Below are 13,423 nucleotides of genomic sequence, written 5' to 3' on the forward strand. Positions count from 1 at the left end.
GCAAAATCTGTGTACCTTTTCTTGTCTTTTTAAACATGGAAGCCAAACAAGTATCCACTGGATGACCTCACCTTTGTGTTCGCCACTAAAAAATTTCTTTTGGATGGCCAACAATTGTGCTACTGACCGCATGTGTCCCCAACTGATGAGCACACTATCCTTTTCCTGTATATTCACTTAATTTGGATTACTAAAAACACATCTAAATTAAATCCTCATTGGATCTCACCAGGGCCGCTGAGCAAAATCATGTGGCCCTGTACAGCCTACCTGACGGGACCCCCTTAAGCTGCCCCCCTGGCCCCGCATTGAAACTGTCTCTGCAGCACGTTACGGGATTGGCGGCATTGGTAGGCACCTGGATCAGAAAAAAGGGGGGGGCTGCCGTCTGAAATCAAAATTACAAAGCGGAGGGGGGCCCTTTACAAATTAATAATAAAAATAAAAAATGAAAAACTTAAAAAAGTAGTTTTCAGAAATAAATAACTAAACATTTATTTAAACATGAAAAAGGGGGGGCTTGGTTTGCCATTCAGGGCCCTGGGGACCTCTGGGCCCTTTAATTTGAATTTTGTAATTGTTTTTTTAATAAAAATAAAATGGGGGTTTGCCACATGGAGACCTCATGAGCCCTTTAATCTCTCTCTCTGTATCTATCTATCTATCTATCTATCTATCTATCTATCTATCTATCTATCTATCTATCTATCTATCTATCTCTATATATATATATATATATATATATATATATATATATATATATATATATATATATATATATATATCTCAGGACTAAAAACTAAAAAATTAATAAAAATATCTGGAAAAAGTTAAAAAATGTTGATGGGCACAATCTTTGGTCGTACGAGTCGTCGTTCTGTGAATTAACGACGACTTTCACGACAAATATTTGGGCCCACTAACATGAAATACATAATACAGTACAACCTTCAATAAAAATCACATGGCGAGAATTACAAACACAAGACAGGATTACCCCGAAAAATTACTTACTTTTTCTAATTTCTCTCCGGATTTTCTGAAGGGTCTCTTGTTCCCTCAACTTAAGGTCCGACCAGCGCTTTCTCAGCTGCTCCCGAGACCTTCGGATCCCAAATTTCCTGAAGATCCTCCTTTCAACTTTTGACATGATCAGGGCCTTGAGTTTATTAGGGTGGAGATATGGCCCGTGTTTCCCGTCATAATCCTCCTCCCGGAGGATCTGGACCATCTCCACCATCTCCTGGAATGTCATGTTGGTTGCTTTATATCGGCGAGATGTGCCAGTGTCTCTGTGGGCTGGGGCAGGCATGTTGGGGTGCTCGGGTGCTGCTGCCATCTTGTTGATGCGGGGTCAAGGAGAGAGAAGGGGCGGGGAAAAGACTAAAAAGAACGTCAGGGGTGTGGAGACGGGCGGAGCGTCACGCATGCGCGTGTATAAAGGGATACCACGTGAATGAAGGCGGCGTTCACAATCTGTAGAAGGAGACGGAACTATCGACCGTGTCATACGACGGTACGTAACGTTTTATTGAAACTTTGAGTTTGGCGGCTAGCTAGATATGTTGTTAACCGAGCAGAAAGCAAGAAAATAAAGAAATTTCGATGTCAGTCAGCCAAGATCTGACATGGAAATGGCCATTTATAGTGCCGTCGTACGGGCTGTACGTAACCGCGCTTTGCTGTAACATTTCTCAAAATCTGCTGTGTGGGCAATGTCGTTATTTTTGCATGAAAGGTGTATTTTTTTGCATGATGAACCTCGTCGTTTTTAGCATGAACCTAGTCGTTTTTGGCCTGAATCTCGTCGTTTTAGGCATGAATCTCGTCGTTTTAGGCATGAATCTCACAACCTGCTCACATAATTACTTCTTGTCGATTGGGCGACGAAAGCTAAGGGGCGTGATAACATACACACGTGTCGTACGTACGTTGGGGGGTGCGGAGGAAGACGGTTGACCGACGAGAGTGTAGCTATACTTTGATTTTGTGTCGTCATTGGCCTATACTCAGGGCCGCTGATAAGCCAGTACAGCTGGCCCTGTTGTAGGGGGCCCAGGGCCAGCAGGGGCCCGGATGGCAACCCCCTTTAAAGAAATAAATATATCTAATTTTCATATTGTTTTAGAGTTTTAGTGGTCCTGAGATCCCCAGGGCCTGGGATGAAAACACAACATTTTAAAAAAAAACACCAAAAAAAAAATGACCATTTTATTTTTAGGAACTATATATATATATATATATATATATATATATATTTATTTTTTTCTATTAAAGGTCCCCAGGGCCACGGATGGCAATCCACCTTGTTTTATTTATTTTCTAGAAATTATTATAATTTATTTAGTTTCTTCTTCTTCCATATATACTAAAGGGCTCATGAGGTCTAGATGTGGCAAACCCCCTTTTCTTACATTTTTCAGAAAAATGATTTATTTGTATTTTAATTAAAGGGCCCAGAGGTCCCCAGGGCCCTGAATGGCAAACCCCCCCCCCCCCCCCTTTAAAAAAAAAAAAAAAAAAAAATTATTTTATATATTTTAATTTTTTTTTTCGGTTTTAATATTAATTTGTAAAGGGCCCCACTCCGCTACTCAATTTGCGGCAGCCCCCCCCTCCCCCGGTTGTCTGCTCCAGGTGCCTAACAATGACGCCAATCCCGTAAATACAGTTTCAAGGCAGGGCCAGGGGGGGAGCTGAAGGGGGCCCCGTCAGGTAGGCTGTACGGGGCCCCATGATTTCTATCAGCGGCCCTGCCTATACTGCAAAGACATTTAAAGGCTATATGGGGATAAAGATTACTACCGTTTCTAGACTGATTGTGTGTTTTGCATATTTTTTGTCTTGCAGAAAAATGAATAAGTTCAATGACCCAGATTTTCTTGCCATTTTTATTGACAAATTAAGAGAGCTGCCCGTTCTTTGGGCCACAAAAGACCCAAGGTCAAAAAATAAAGAACGAAGAAAGGCAGCACTCAATAGTCTGCTACCATTTGTACAAAGACAGGTGGGGACCCATGTTACAACTGACATGCTGGATACTCGGATTGGGACCTTGAGAGGCTCATACAGAAAGCAACGGAACATGGTCCTGGCTTCTCAGAGGTCTGGAGCAGGAGCAGAGCAGGTCTATGTCCCATCGCTGTGGTACTACAGCAGACTGTCATTTCTGGATGAGCACCTGGAAGTTAGGGAGTCACTTTCTAGCCTTCCCCCCAGACAGAGAAGATCTAGCTCCAGCCTTCCTCCCAGACGGGGAAGAGCAAGGTCCAGCCTTCCCTCCAGCCTTCCCTGCAGCCAACCTGATCCTCCTGAAGGGGAGCCCTCTCACAATCAAGAGGAGCGTTCCACCCTGGAGGAACAGCCTGATTTGCCTGCCTGGAGCCCGGTATAGTACTTTAAATGTGTTATTTGGTGGTGTTGAATTGCTGACAAAGAGATGTTAAAGCGGATGTTACATTTCTAAAAAGTAAAATTGACAAGTATGAAAATCATAAACACTGTAGCTGATGACTTTCAAATTATCTCTAAAATATTCCAATTGCACACCTTCCGGCAAAATGGCCAAGTAGTAAAAGGGTGCTGAAACGATCACCGGCTGGGAACCGGAAAGCAAATCATATATATATATATCTTCGCCAGCACACCAGGGATCATAACGTCCAAAGATTTAATGCATATCTATTATTTCAAAAAGAGCAACGTTTGGAGGCCACGCAGGACCTCTTCGTCAGGGAAAAAGATGCCTGACGAAGAGGTCCTGCGTGGCCTCGAAACGTTGCTCTTTTTGAAATAATAGATATGCATTAAATCTTTGGACGTTATGATCCCTGGTGTGCTTGCGAATATATATATATATGACTTTAAAATTATGACACGTAACTTTCCAAGCCGCCAGCGATGTCAGCCCCCGCCGAGGCCCATACTCAATCCTAGCAGCTCCAAGCGCAACCATCCATAGTTAAGGGAAACAGGCAGTGATGCCAAACGGATTCACTGCCCGTTTCATAATGCGCATATGCAAACAGCGTGGCGCTTTGTGAATGGGCCGGCTGCTTTTGGGGACACACACAGTTCCCAGAATGCAGCGCGTCCCATTCACAAGTTGACACCCAGTGTAGGAGGAGGAACATAATACACCACGGCGGATGAAGAGGCAGATTTTTTATGTCCACATAGCAACAGCTAGTTAGGGGGAGTAAAACTTCAACATTCTTTTAATGTAATTTTTTGAGTAAAATGTTTTATTTGTAATTTAGGGTTATGGTGGAACCTCCTCTTTAATATGTTAAAAAAAAAAAATTGGGCGAAATGTGGTTTCCATATCATTAGTCAGTAGTTGCCACAAAAGTATTTGTAAAAATAATGCTAACTCCTGGTGTCAGAATTATTAGCTTTTCAAAATATTGCCTAAAATATATCAATAGTCAGGAGCTGTAAATTGTGTGTGAATTTTAAAAACCACTTTAAAACTGACCCTTTTTGATACACAGGAGGACACCAGCCAGGAGGTTCAGGAAAGTGCCAGGCAGGAGGAGGCCAGGCCTAGTGCCACAGAGGAGGTGGCAAGGCCTAGTGCCACAAAGGAGGTGGCAGGGCCTAGTGCCACAGAGGAGGTGGCAGGGCCCAGCAGCAGCACAAGGTGCCAGGTGCCTCCCATCCGCATACCTAATCGAAGGGAAAGGAGGGATATGAGGGTCAGTGAAGCAGCACTGGCCCTGATACGTGATGCACAGGCCGCCCTCCAGCAGCCTACCACCACCGAGGAGAGTTATGGCAGCCTGGTCATGTCAAAAATGGGGCAAATGACTGAGGAGCAGCGCCTCAGATTTGAGCCCCTCCTCATAAGCCTGCTCAATCAGGGGGTGAGGGGCCTAATCACTGACGAAACAGTGATTTGGACCCCCGGCCGTAGTCACCCACCATATAATTATCCTCCTCCTCCTGCTCCTGCAAATCTTCAGACTTCTTCTCCTCCTGATACTCTTCTAACTTTTCTAACTCCTTCTCCTCATCCTCCTCCTGCTCATGAAACTCATCACACTTCTTCTTCTCCTCCTGATCCTCTTATAAATTTAACAACTCCTTCTCCTCATCCTCCTCCTGCTCAGGAAACTTCAGAAACTCCTTCTTCTTCTCCTCCTGCTGCTCACGAAACTCTTCTAACTTTTCAAACTCCTTCTCCTCATCCTCCTCCTGCTCACGAAACTTCCGCAAATCAGAATTCTTCTCCTCGTCCTGCTCCAGAAACTTTGCCTCCTACACCTTCTCCTCCTCCTGGCACAAGTACTACTCCACTGGCACCACCTCCAGCCAAGCAGAGAAGGAAGGCTGCAGAGAAGGCTGCAGAGAAGGCTGCAGATCAGGCTGCAGTGAAGGCTGCAAGGAAGAAGGCTGTCCGGAAGACCAAGAAGTGACTCCCTTGCTTCCAGGTGGTGTGACAGAAGGCAGTCTGCTGTGGGATCACTTCCTTGGGACATCTGCCTGACCTGCTCCTGTTCCAGACCTCTGGGAGTCCAAGACCAGATTGTGCTCCTTCCTGGATGAGCCACTCAATGTCCCAATTCGAGGATCCAGCTGCTCATGATGTAACATTGTGCCCCACCTGGCTTTGCACAAATGCCAGCAGGGTATTGAGTGCTGTCTTTCATTTATTATATATATATTTATTTTATTTGTTCTGTTCATGACCGAAATAAATGGTCTTTTTTGGATTTGAAATTCATACTTGTCTATGTGTTTTTCATCAGCAAAAATATGTCCCTTGTGAGAAGGAAGGTTAACTTTACAAATAATGTCAAAAGGTAATATTATTAAGGGACAGATCACATAAGACAAAACAAGAAGGTTACAATGGTGGTTACTTTCCAGAAAAAGAAAAAAAAAATGATTACAATAAACTCATAATATAAATTATCTTAAATGAAAAACTTGTTTGCTAAAAAAAAATAAAATAAACAGCAGAGAGAAAAGATTTGTCAATATTCATGATATCAGCATTAAAAAGGTGAAACAAATTTGACAATAATCTGTGTGAAGATAAGCAGCAAAAGAATTCATTTAATGTACATTTTTTTACATTCTAAAGATGGTTGAAATGCGCGGCATTTAAACGATGCTATAGAATGTTGGCAGCGTGACGAATGTGCTATCTCCATGACAAACGATACTTTTACTGAAGTTGCGCTCCCGTCTACTACTTTAATCTGAGCATGCGCGGGTTTGTTAGCATACAGACGTCCGAGTTGCTCGTCGTAAACCAGCCCGTCGAGAACCTCAGCGAGCCAAATTTTGACTCCCGACGAGGAAATAGAGAACTTGCTCTCTTTTTGGCTCGACGAGGTTCTCGTCAGTTTCCTCGACGAAAATGTACACACGACCGGTTTCCTCGACCAAAAAATATCTCCCAACAAGGTTCTTGCTGGTTTTTGCCGAGGAAACTGGTCGTGTGTACGAGGCCTTAGTGGATGCAAGTGCTCCCAGGAGAGGGTCGCTTCACATGAACCTCCTTTAACCACTTAGGCCCCCGGACAGTTATGCAGACTAGGCCACTTTTTGTGATTCGGCACTGCGTCGCTTTAACTGACAATTGCGCCGTCGTGAGACGTGGTTCCCAAACCAAATTGGCATCTTTTTTTCCCCCACAAATAGAGCTTTATTTTGGTGGTATTTGATCACCTCTGCGGTTTTTATTTTTTTCGCTATAAACAAAAATAGAGCGTCAATTTAGAAAAAAAAACAATATTTTTTACTTTTTGCTATAATAAATATCCCCCCCCAAAAAAAAAAAAACGTTTTTTTCCCCTCAGTTTAGGCCGATACGTATTCTTCTACATATTTTTGGTAAAAAAAAAATCTCAATAAGCGTTTTTTGATTGGTTTGCGCAAAATTTATAGCGTCTACCCAATAGGGGATAGTTTTATTGCATTTTTATTAATAATTATTTTGTTCTAGTAATGGAGCGATTTTTATCATGACTGCGACATTATGGCGGACACATCGGACACTTTTGACACAATTTTGGGTCCATAGTCATTTTTACAGCGAAGAGTGCTATAAAAATGCACTGGTTACTGTAAAAGTGACACTGGCAGTGAAGGGGTTAACCAGTAGGGGGGCGCTGAAGGGGTTAAGTGTGCCCTAAGGGAAGATTTTAATCGCCAGACGAGTGAGTACTGTGTTTCCCCGAAAATAAGCCCGGGTCTTATATTAATTTTGGCAACAAAAGACACAGTAGGGCTTATTTTTGGGGTAGGTCTTGCCATGTAATGTGCAGTCTTCTCTTCCCCTCTCTTGACCTGCCTGTTAGGAATCCCCAGTGTGAACTTAGTTAAAATGCTTGTAAAATCTTGTAATCCACTCTATTACTGTAGTATATAATGTACAATGTGTGTATTTCTGTAATATAATTGTGCCAAATACCTTCATTATAGCACGGCTCTGCACTTTTGTGACCTGCCGGAGCTCTCTCCCCTGTATTTATGTTACAGAAACACACACATTGTACATTGTGTACTACTGTAATAGAGTGGGTTATAGGATTTTAAACTAGGGCTTATTTTCGGGGTAGGGCTTATATTGCAGTCCTCCTGGAAAATTACGCTAGGTCTTATTTTAGGGGTAGGTTTTATTTTTGGGGAAACAGGGTAGTAAATTGTTATATGAAACCACATTGAATGGGCTTAAAAAAAAAAACGGACCAACGGAACCCCCGCTTTAAATGGACGTTTAGCTCTCCCACTTAGCAGGTTAATAATTCTGCCTAATGCCCCGTACACACGATCATTTTTCGCCCATTAAAGAAAACGTTGTTTTTAAAAACGTCGATTAAAATGATGGTGTGTGGGCTGCACATCGTTTTTCAGTTTCTGAAAAACTTAAAAAAAAAAATTCGAACATGCTGCATTTTTTAACGTCATTTTAAAACATTTTGTTTTTCGGGTTGTAAAAAATGACCGTGTGTGGGCTAAAACGACGTTTTAAACCCGCGCATGCTCAGAAGGGAGCGCTCGTTCTGGTAAAACTACCGTTCATAATGGAGTAAGCACATTCATCACGCTGTAACAGACAGAAAAGCGCAAATCGTCTTTTACTAACACGGAATCAGCTAAAGCAGCCCCAAGGCGAATAGAACTTCCCCTTTATAGTGCCGTCGTACATGTTGTAGGCAACATCGTTTTAGTTATTGGTTGGGAAAACTTCGTTTTTTCGACATGCTGAAAAATGATTGTGTGTACGCAGCATAAGTTCTGATGCTCATGGAGCTTATTCAGGGTTAGGACCCATGCTAATAACAGATGGATGGAGTAGATGAGAGCACAACGAAGTTGGGGCCTTTTCTCAAGAAAATAAAAGACATAAAGAAAATATATAAATTAAAAACATCCCATTTAATGCAAGTCCAATTAAAAAGGTTAGAGTAGACTGAACTGTAAACACCTGCATTTTGTAAAACTTCCTTCCTGTCCACCTCCGGTGGAGAGCTTTCAGCTGAATAACTGAAGACAACGGGTTCCAGGGACCCGACTTCATCCAGGAAAGCCGTCCACGCCTTGACTTGGAGGAGCATTACATCCAGCGTTAGAGCACGGGGCTCAGCCAAATAAGTCCCTGAAGCCAAAATACAAAGAGACTGACTGACTGCTGGAAACTGGATATGGATATTGAGTGCACTTTAATAACAGCAGCAAAGGAACATTTTAGAAGTGTTTAATAATAGTTACATTTTACACAGACAGAACATTGTTCAAACTCCAAAGAAGAAATGAGCATTTTTTTCCCCTCCTTTTTGTACCTGTTTCCATGATCTAATGCATACATAGATGAGAAGAGTAGCTCTATTCTGATTCTCAATATATCAGACAGTGCAATCGGCATCCTTACTGAACAGCTTGTGGGTGGGGCTTCCCTGCGCCCAAGTGTGGAGACCAGTCAGGTGGCATGAGCAGTGCACTAGATTTAAAACCGAGACTTCTCCAGGAAAAAAAGAGTGGTTGACGCTTTTGTAATCTGTGGCCAAACTCTTATGCCGCGTACACACGGCCATTTTTCGGGTTCTAAAAAATGAAGGGCCAGATTCACAGAAAAAGTACGCCGGAGTATCTGCTGATACTCCGGCGTACTTTCAAATTTGCCGCGTCGTATCTTTATTTGGAATTCTCAAACAAAGATACAACGGCATTTGGCTAAGATCCGACAGGCGTACGGCTTCGGATCTTAGGATGCAATACTTCGGCGCCCGCTGGGTGGAGTTTGCGTCGTTTTCCGCATCAGGTATGCTAATTAGCTGTTTACGGTGATCCACGAAGGTACGCGCGTTCGTCGCATTCTCTTACATCGTCACTAGTCGGCTTTTTCCGTCGTAAAGTTGCGATTGCTATTTAGGTGGAGTAAAATTAGACAGCCCATGTTAAAGTATGGTCGTCGTTCCCGCGTCGAATTTCAAATTATTATTTTTTTGCGTAAGTCGTCCAGGAATACGAAAGTACGTAACGCACGTCGCCGTTCAAAATATTACGTCGGGGCGACGTCATTTCGTGCAAAGCATGGCGGGAAATTTCAAAACGGAGCATGCGCAGTACGTTCGGCGCGGGAACGCGCCTAATTTAAATGATACACGCCCCATTTGAATTAGGCGGGCTTGCGCCGGACGGCTTTACGCTACGCCGCCGCAAGTTTACAGGCAAGTGCTTTGTGAATCAAGCACTTATGCTGAAAACTTGCGGCGGATTTCTACATGAATCTGGCCCGAAATTTTTAAGTTTTTTTTTTTAACCCAATCATTAAAACGGCCTTGCCTACACACGATCGTGAAAAAAAAAATGCTCTAGCAATTAGCGCGGTGATGTACAACACGTACGACGGCACTATAAAGAGGAAGTTCCATGCAGGTGGCGTCACCCTTTGGGCTGCTTTAGCTGATTTTGTGTTAGTAAAAGAAGATTTGCGCTTTTCTGTCTGTTACAGCGTGATGAATGTGCCTTCTCCATTACGAACAGTAGTTTTACCAGAACGAGCGCTCCCGTCTCATAACTTGCTTCTGAGCATGCACATTTTTTTCACGTCGTTAAAGCCCACACACGACCATTTTTTACAACCTTAAAAACGACAACGTTAAAAACTTTGTGAAAAAATAGAGCATGTTCGGAAAAAAATGTGGCCATTTTTTAGATCGTGAAAAATGCTCTGAAGCCCACACACAATCGTTTTTAATGACATAAACAAAAACGTAATTTTTTAGAACTCGGAAAACGGTCGTGTGTACGCGGCATTAGATTCTTGACACCTATGCACTACGGACACACTTCTGTTAGGTGTGCAGCATTTCTGAGTCGCAAAGTTTGTACCAGTCTCCACAAAGCCAGCAGACCTGTCACCTCACTTCCACAATCCGTATGTCGCTTTTGGATACAGGAAGCACACTCCTCATTAACTTATGCTTGTTCTCCCCCTGAGGCCTCATAACAACTCTTGTGACACCCAGACTAGGTCCTTAGGTACTCTGTGCCGCAAGACTGCTCCCAGTATGTGGGGAACGAGTCGCTTGCCAGTAAAGGGGCTAAGCATCAAACGCCTTCACTACCAGAGTATCCGGCTCCCTGAACATGTCACCCATTTCCTGGCTGGTTGGTTGCTTTAGCACTGGACACAAGTATGGTAGTCATTAAAGCGGAGTTCGACCCAAAAGTGGAACTTCCGCTTAAACCACTCCTCGCCCCCTTACATGCCACATTTGGCATGTCATTTTTTTGGGGGGGCTTCAAGAGGAGTGGGGCTTCCTGTCCCACTTCCTCCTTCCACCCAGGGACCGTTTGGCGATACGTCATATCACCTATGGCGGCCCTTCCCTGTAGGCGCCTGGGACACGTGACAGGTCCCAGGCGATCGCCTGTCCAATCAGGTAGCGCAGCGCCGCTCGCGCATGCGCAGTTAGTGCCCGGCCGTGAAGCCGAAAGCTGTCACGGCCAGGTGCCCACAGTTAGGATGGAGGCACCAGCGGAGAGGGCGGGGAGAGGAGCGGAGCTCTGGGCGTCGCGTCGCTGGACAGTGGAGCAGGTAAGTGCCAGCAGCTATGCTATTTGTAACCATAAAAAAGGCTGGAACTCTGCTTTAACAACAGCAATATTGCCTCCTTAGGACAGCTTCCCACTTGTTAGATCTCTGTACTGTATCTTCTCTAACTTCCCTTGTCCCTTTGAATAAGCCCTGTTCTTTGATATGCCATGCATGCACCCCTAGTGACTTCAGACCAGGCAGATTGGCTTAATAATAAAGTTATTTTACTAAAGTAGTTTGAAGGTCGTTTGTCCACACACATTCTCTTAGGCCCCGTACACACGACCAAACATGTATGCTGAAACTGGTCCGCGGGCCTGTTTCAGCATACATGTTTGGTCGTGTGTAGGCGCGAGCGGGCCGAATTCCAGCAAACATTTGCCCGCCGGGCCTTTTCCCAGCGGGCAAATATTCCTGGACGTGTTTTAAAACCGTCCGCTGGAATCCTGCCCGCTCGGACATGTACGGTCGTCAGTACAGACCTACCGTACATGTCCAGGCGCCCGCCGTCCCTCGAATGCGTCGAATGACTTTGACGCATGCGTGGAAGCCTTTAAATGGCAGGCCCGCCCACGTCTCCGCGTCATCGCCGCGTCATCGTCGCGGCGATGACGCGGACACGCCCCGCGTATTGTTTACGCGCGGACTTCTGTACGATGGTGTGTACAACCATCGTACAGAAGCCCTCTGGCAGGCATGTACGGTGAAAACGGTCCGACGGACCGCTTTCATCGTACATGTTTGGTCGTGGATCCTCCTAGTCGTCAAATGGGCCAATACATGCAAAATAAAGGGAAACCTCTTCCACTGACTCACCCGGTATGCCCAGAGCTTAATCTCAGAGGAACTTGACTACTAGTATACTCCACAAAAAGGAGCCCAGTATCATGTATTAGAGGAGATGAAAAAAATACGCTCATTGCGCAGACATCCAAAAACAAACCAAAATTTTCATGTAAAAGCTATAAGTAAACTCACATGTTATATAAATATACAGGCAAAATGAAAGCGTCCAGCGCTTCCTACCAACAAGATGGTGGCCGCGTCTACGTCCCCACCAGTACGTCACATGTCCCTTACTCCACCTGACGTTTCACCACAAACGTGTGTCTTCAGGGGCGTCAATCTGTAGTAGATCTATAACCGAAGCCATACATCCATATAAATCCCAAACCCTTATAGGAACCCTGACATAAGAGGCACTGAGCAGCAGAATCAATGCTACATCCTGACCAATCACTCTGGCAATGGCTCTGTCTCTTCTTTTCAAAGGCCTCCGCCCGCGTGCATATGTAGGCCCCAGCTGCGGCCTACTCCCCGTGGAGACACTCCTGTCAGTGTCCTCCTGGGTTGGAGAAACGGTCCCGAGAGAGAGAGCCAAGGATGTCCTCTTCCTTAAATTACCTCCCCCAGAAGGCTGTGCGAGGAGCAAAGCATTCTGGGATTGTACAGTTGCTCTCTGGGAAACGTAGTCTGTTTCTCCCTGTACTCAATGCATAAGTAAAAAAAAACAGGTGGCTATAATACAACTTGACCACCGGAAGGACCCGAGATCCTTCTGAATCAGCAGATGATAGTCTTTTATATCACATTAAAGGGTGATATCCCGCTACACATGCATTAAGGCTGCATTCACACCTAGGCGACAAGTAACACAATGCAAATTCGCCCCTCCAGCGTATCGAGCGTCGGGCGTTTTGTCGCCAAGGTGTGAATGGAGCCTTAAGGAAACCTGTCATGTTGGCATTACAGGCAAGTCAGGCAAATGTAAAGGTGGTGGACAACTGACCATCATACCTATATGAGCATGTTGGACATCCCATTCCATGGGCATTAAAAAAAGAGTCCGTCCTCTTTGGAGCTATAACAATTTCCAGTCTTTTCTGAAGGCTTTCCACAAATTTTGGAGCATGTCAGTGGAAATTAGTGCTCATTCAATCTAAAGAACATTTGTAAGGTCAGGTATTGATGTTGGGTGGGAAGACCAGGTTTACAGTTGGCATTCCAATTTATCTTAGAGGCCTTCAGTAGGGTTGAGGTCAGAGCTCTATGGAGACCACTTGAGGTCCTCCACACCAAACTCCTCATGCCATTTCTTCATGGAGCTGGTTTTATACACAGGGACACAGTTATGCTAAACGGAAAATAGGCTTCACCAAACTGATATCACAAGTTGGGAAATGAACAATTGTCTTTATATGCTGGAGCATAAATAATACCATTCACTGGAAACACCTGAACTCAGTAGTTTGGAGCGGAGTCCACATACTTTTGGCTCTATAATATATCAGCTGTGCTTGATTACGTGAGGAATGCACTTTACATAACATCCTACCAAAATGTACATAATCTTTATTGAAAGTCATG

The sequence above is a fragment of the Rana temporaria genome, chromosome 5 (genome assembly GCF_905171775.1).
Source record: "Rana temporaria chromosome 5, aRanTem1.1, whole genome shotgun sequence".
Taxonomy (NCBI): domain Eukaryota; kingdom Metazoa; phylum Chordata; class Amphibia; order Anura; family Ranidae; genus Rana; species Rana temporaria.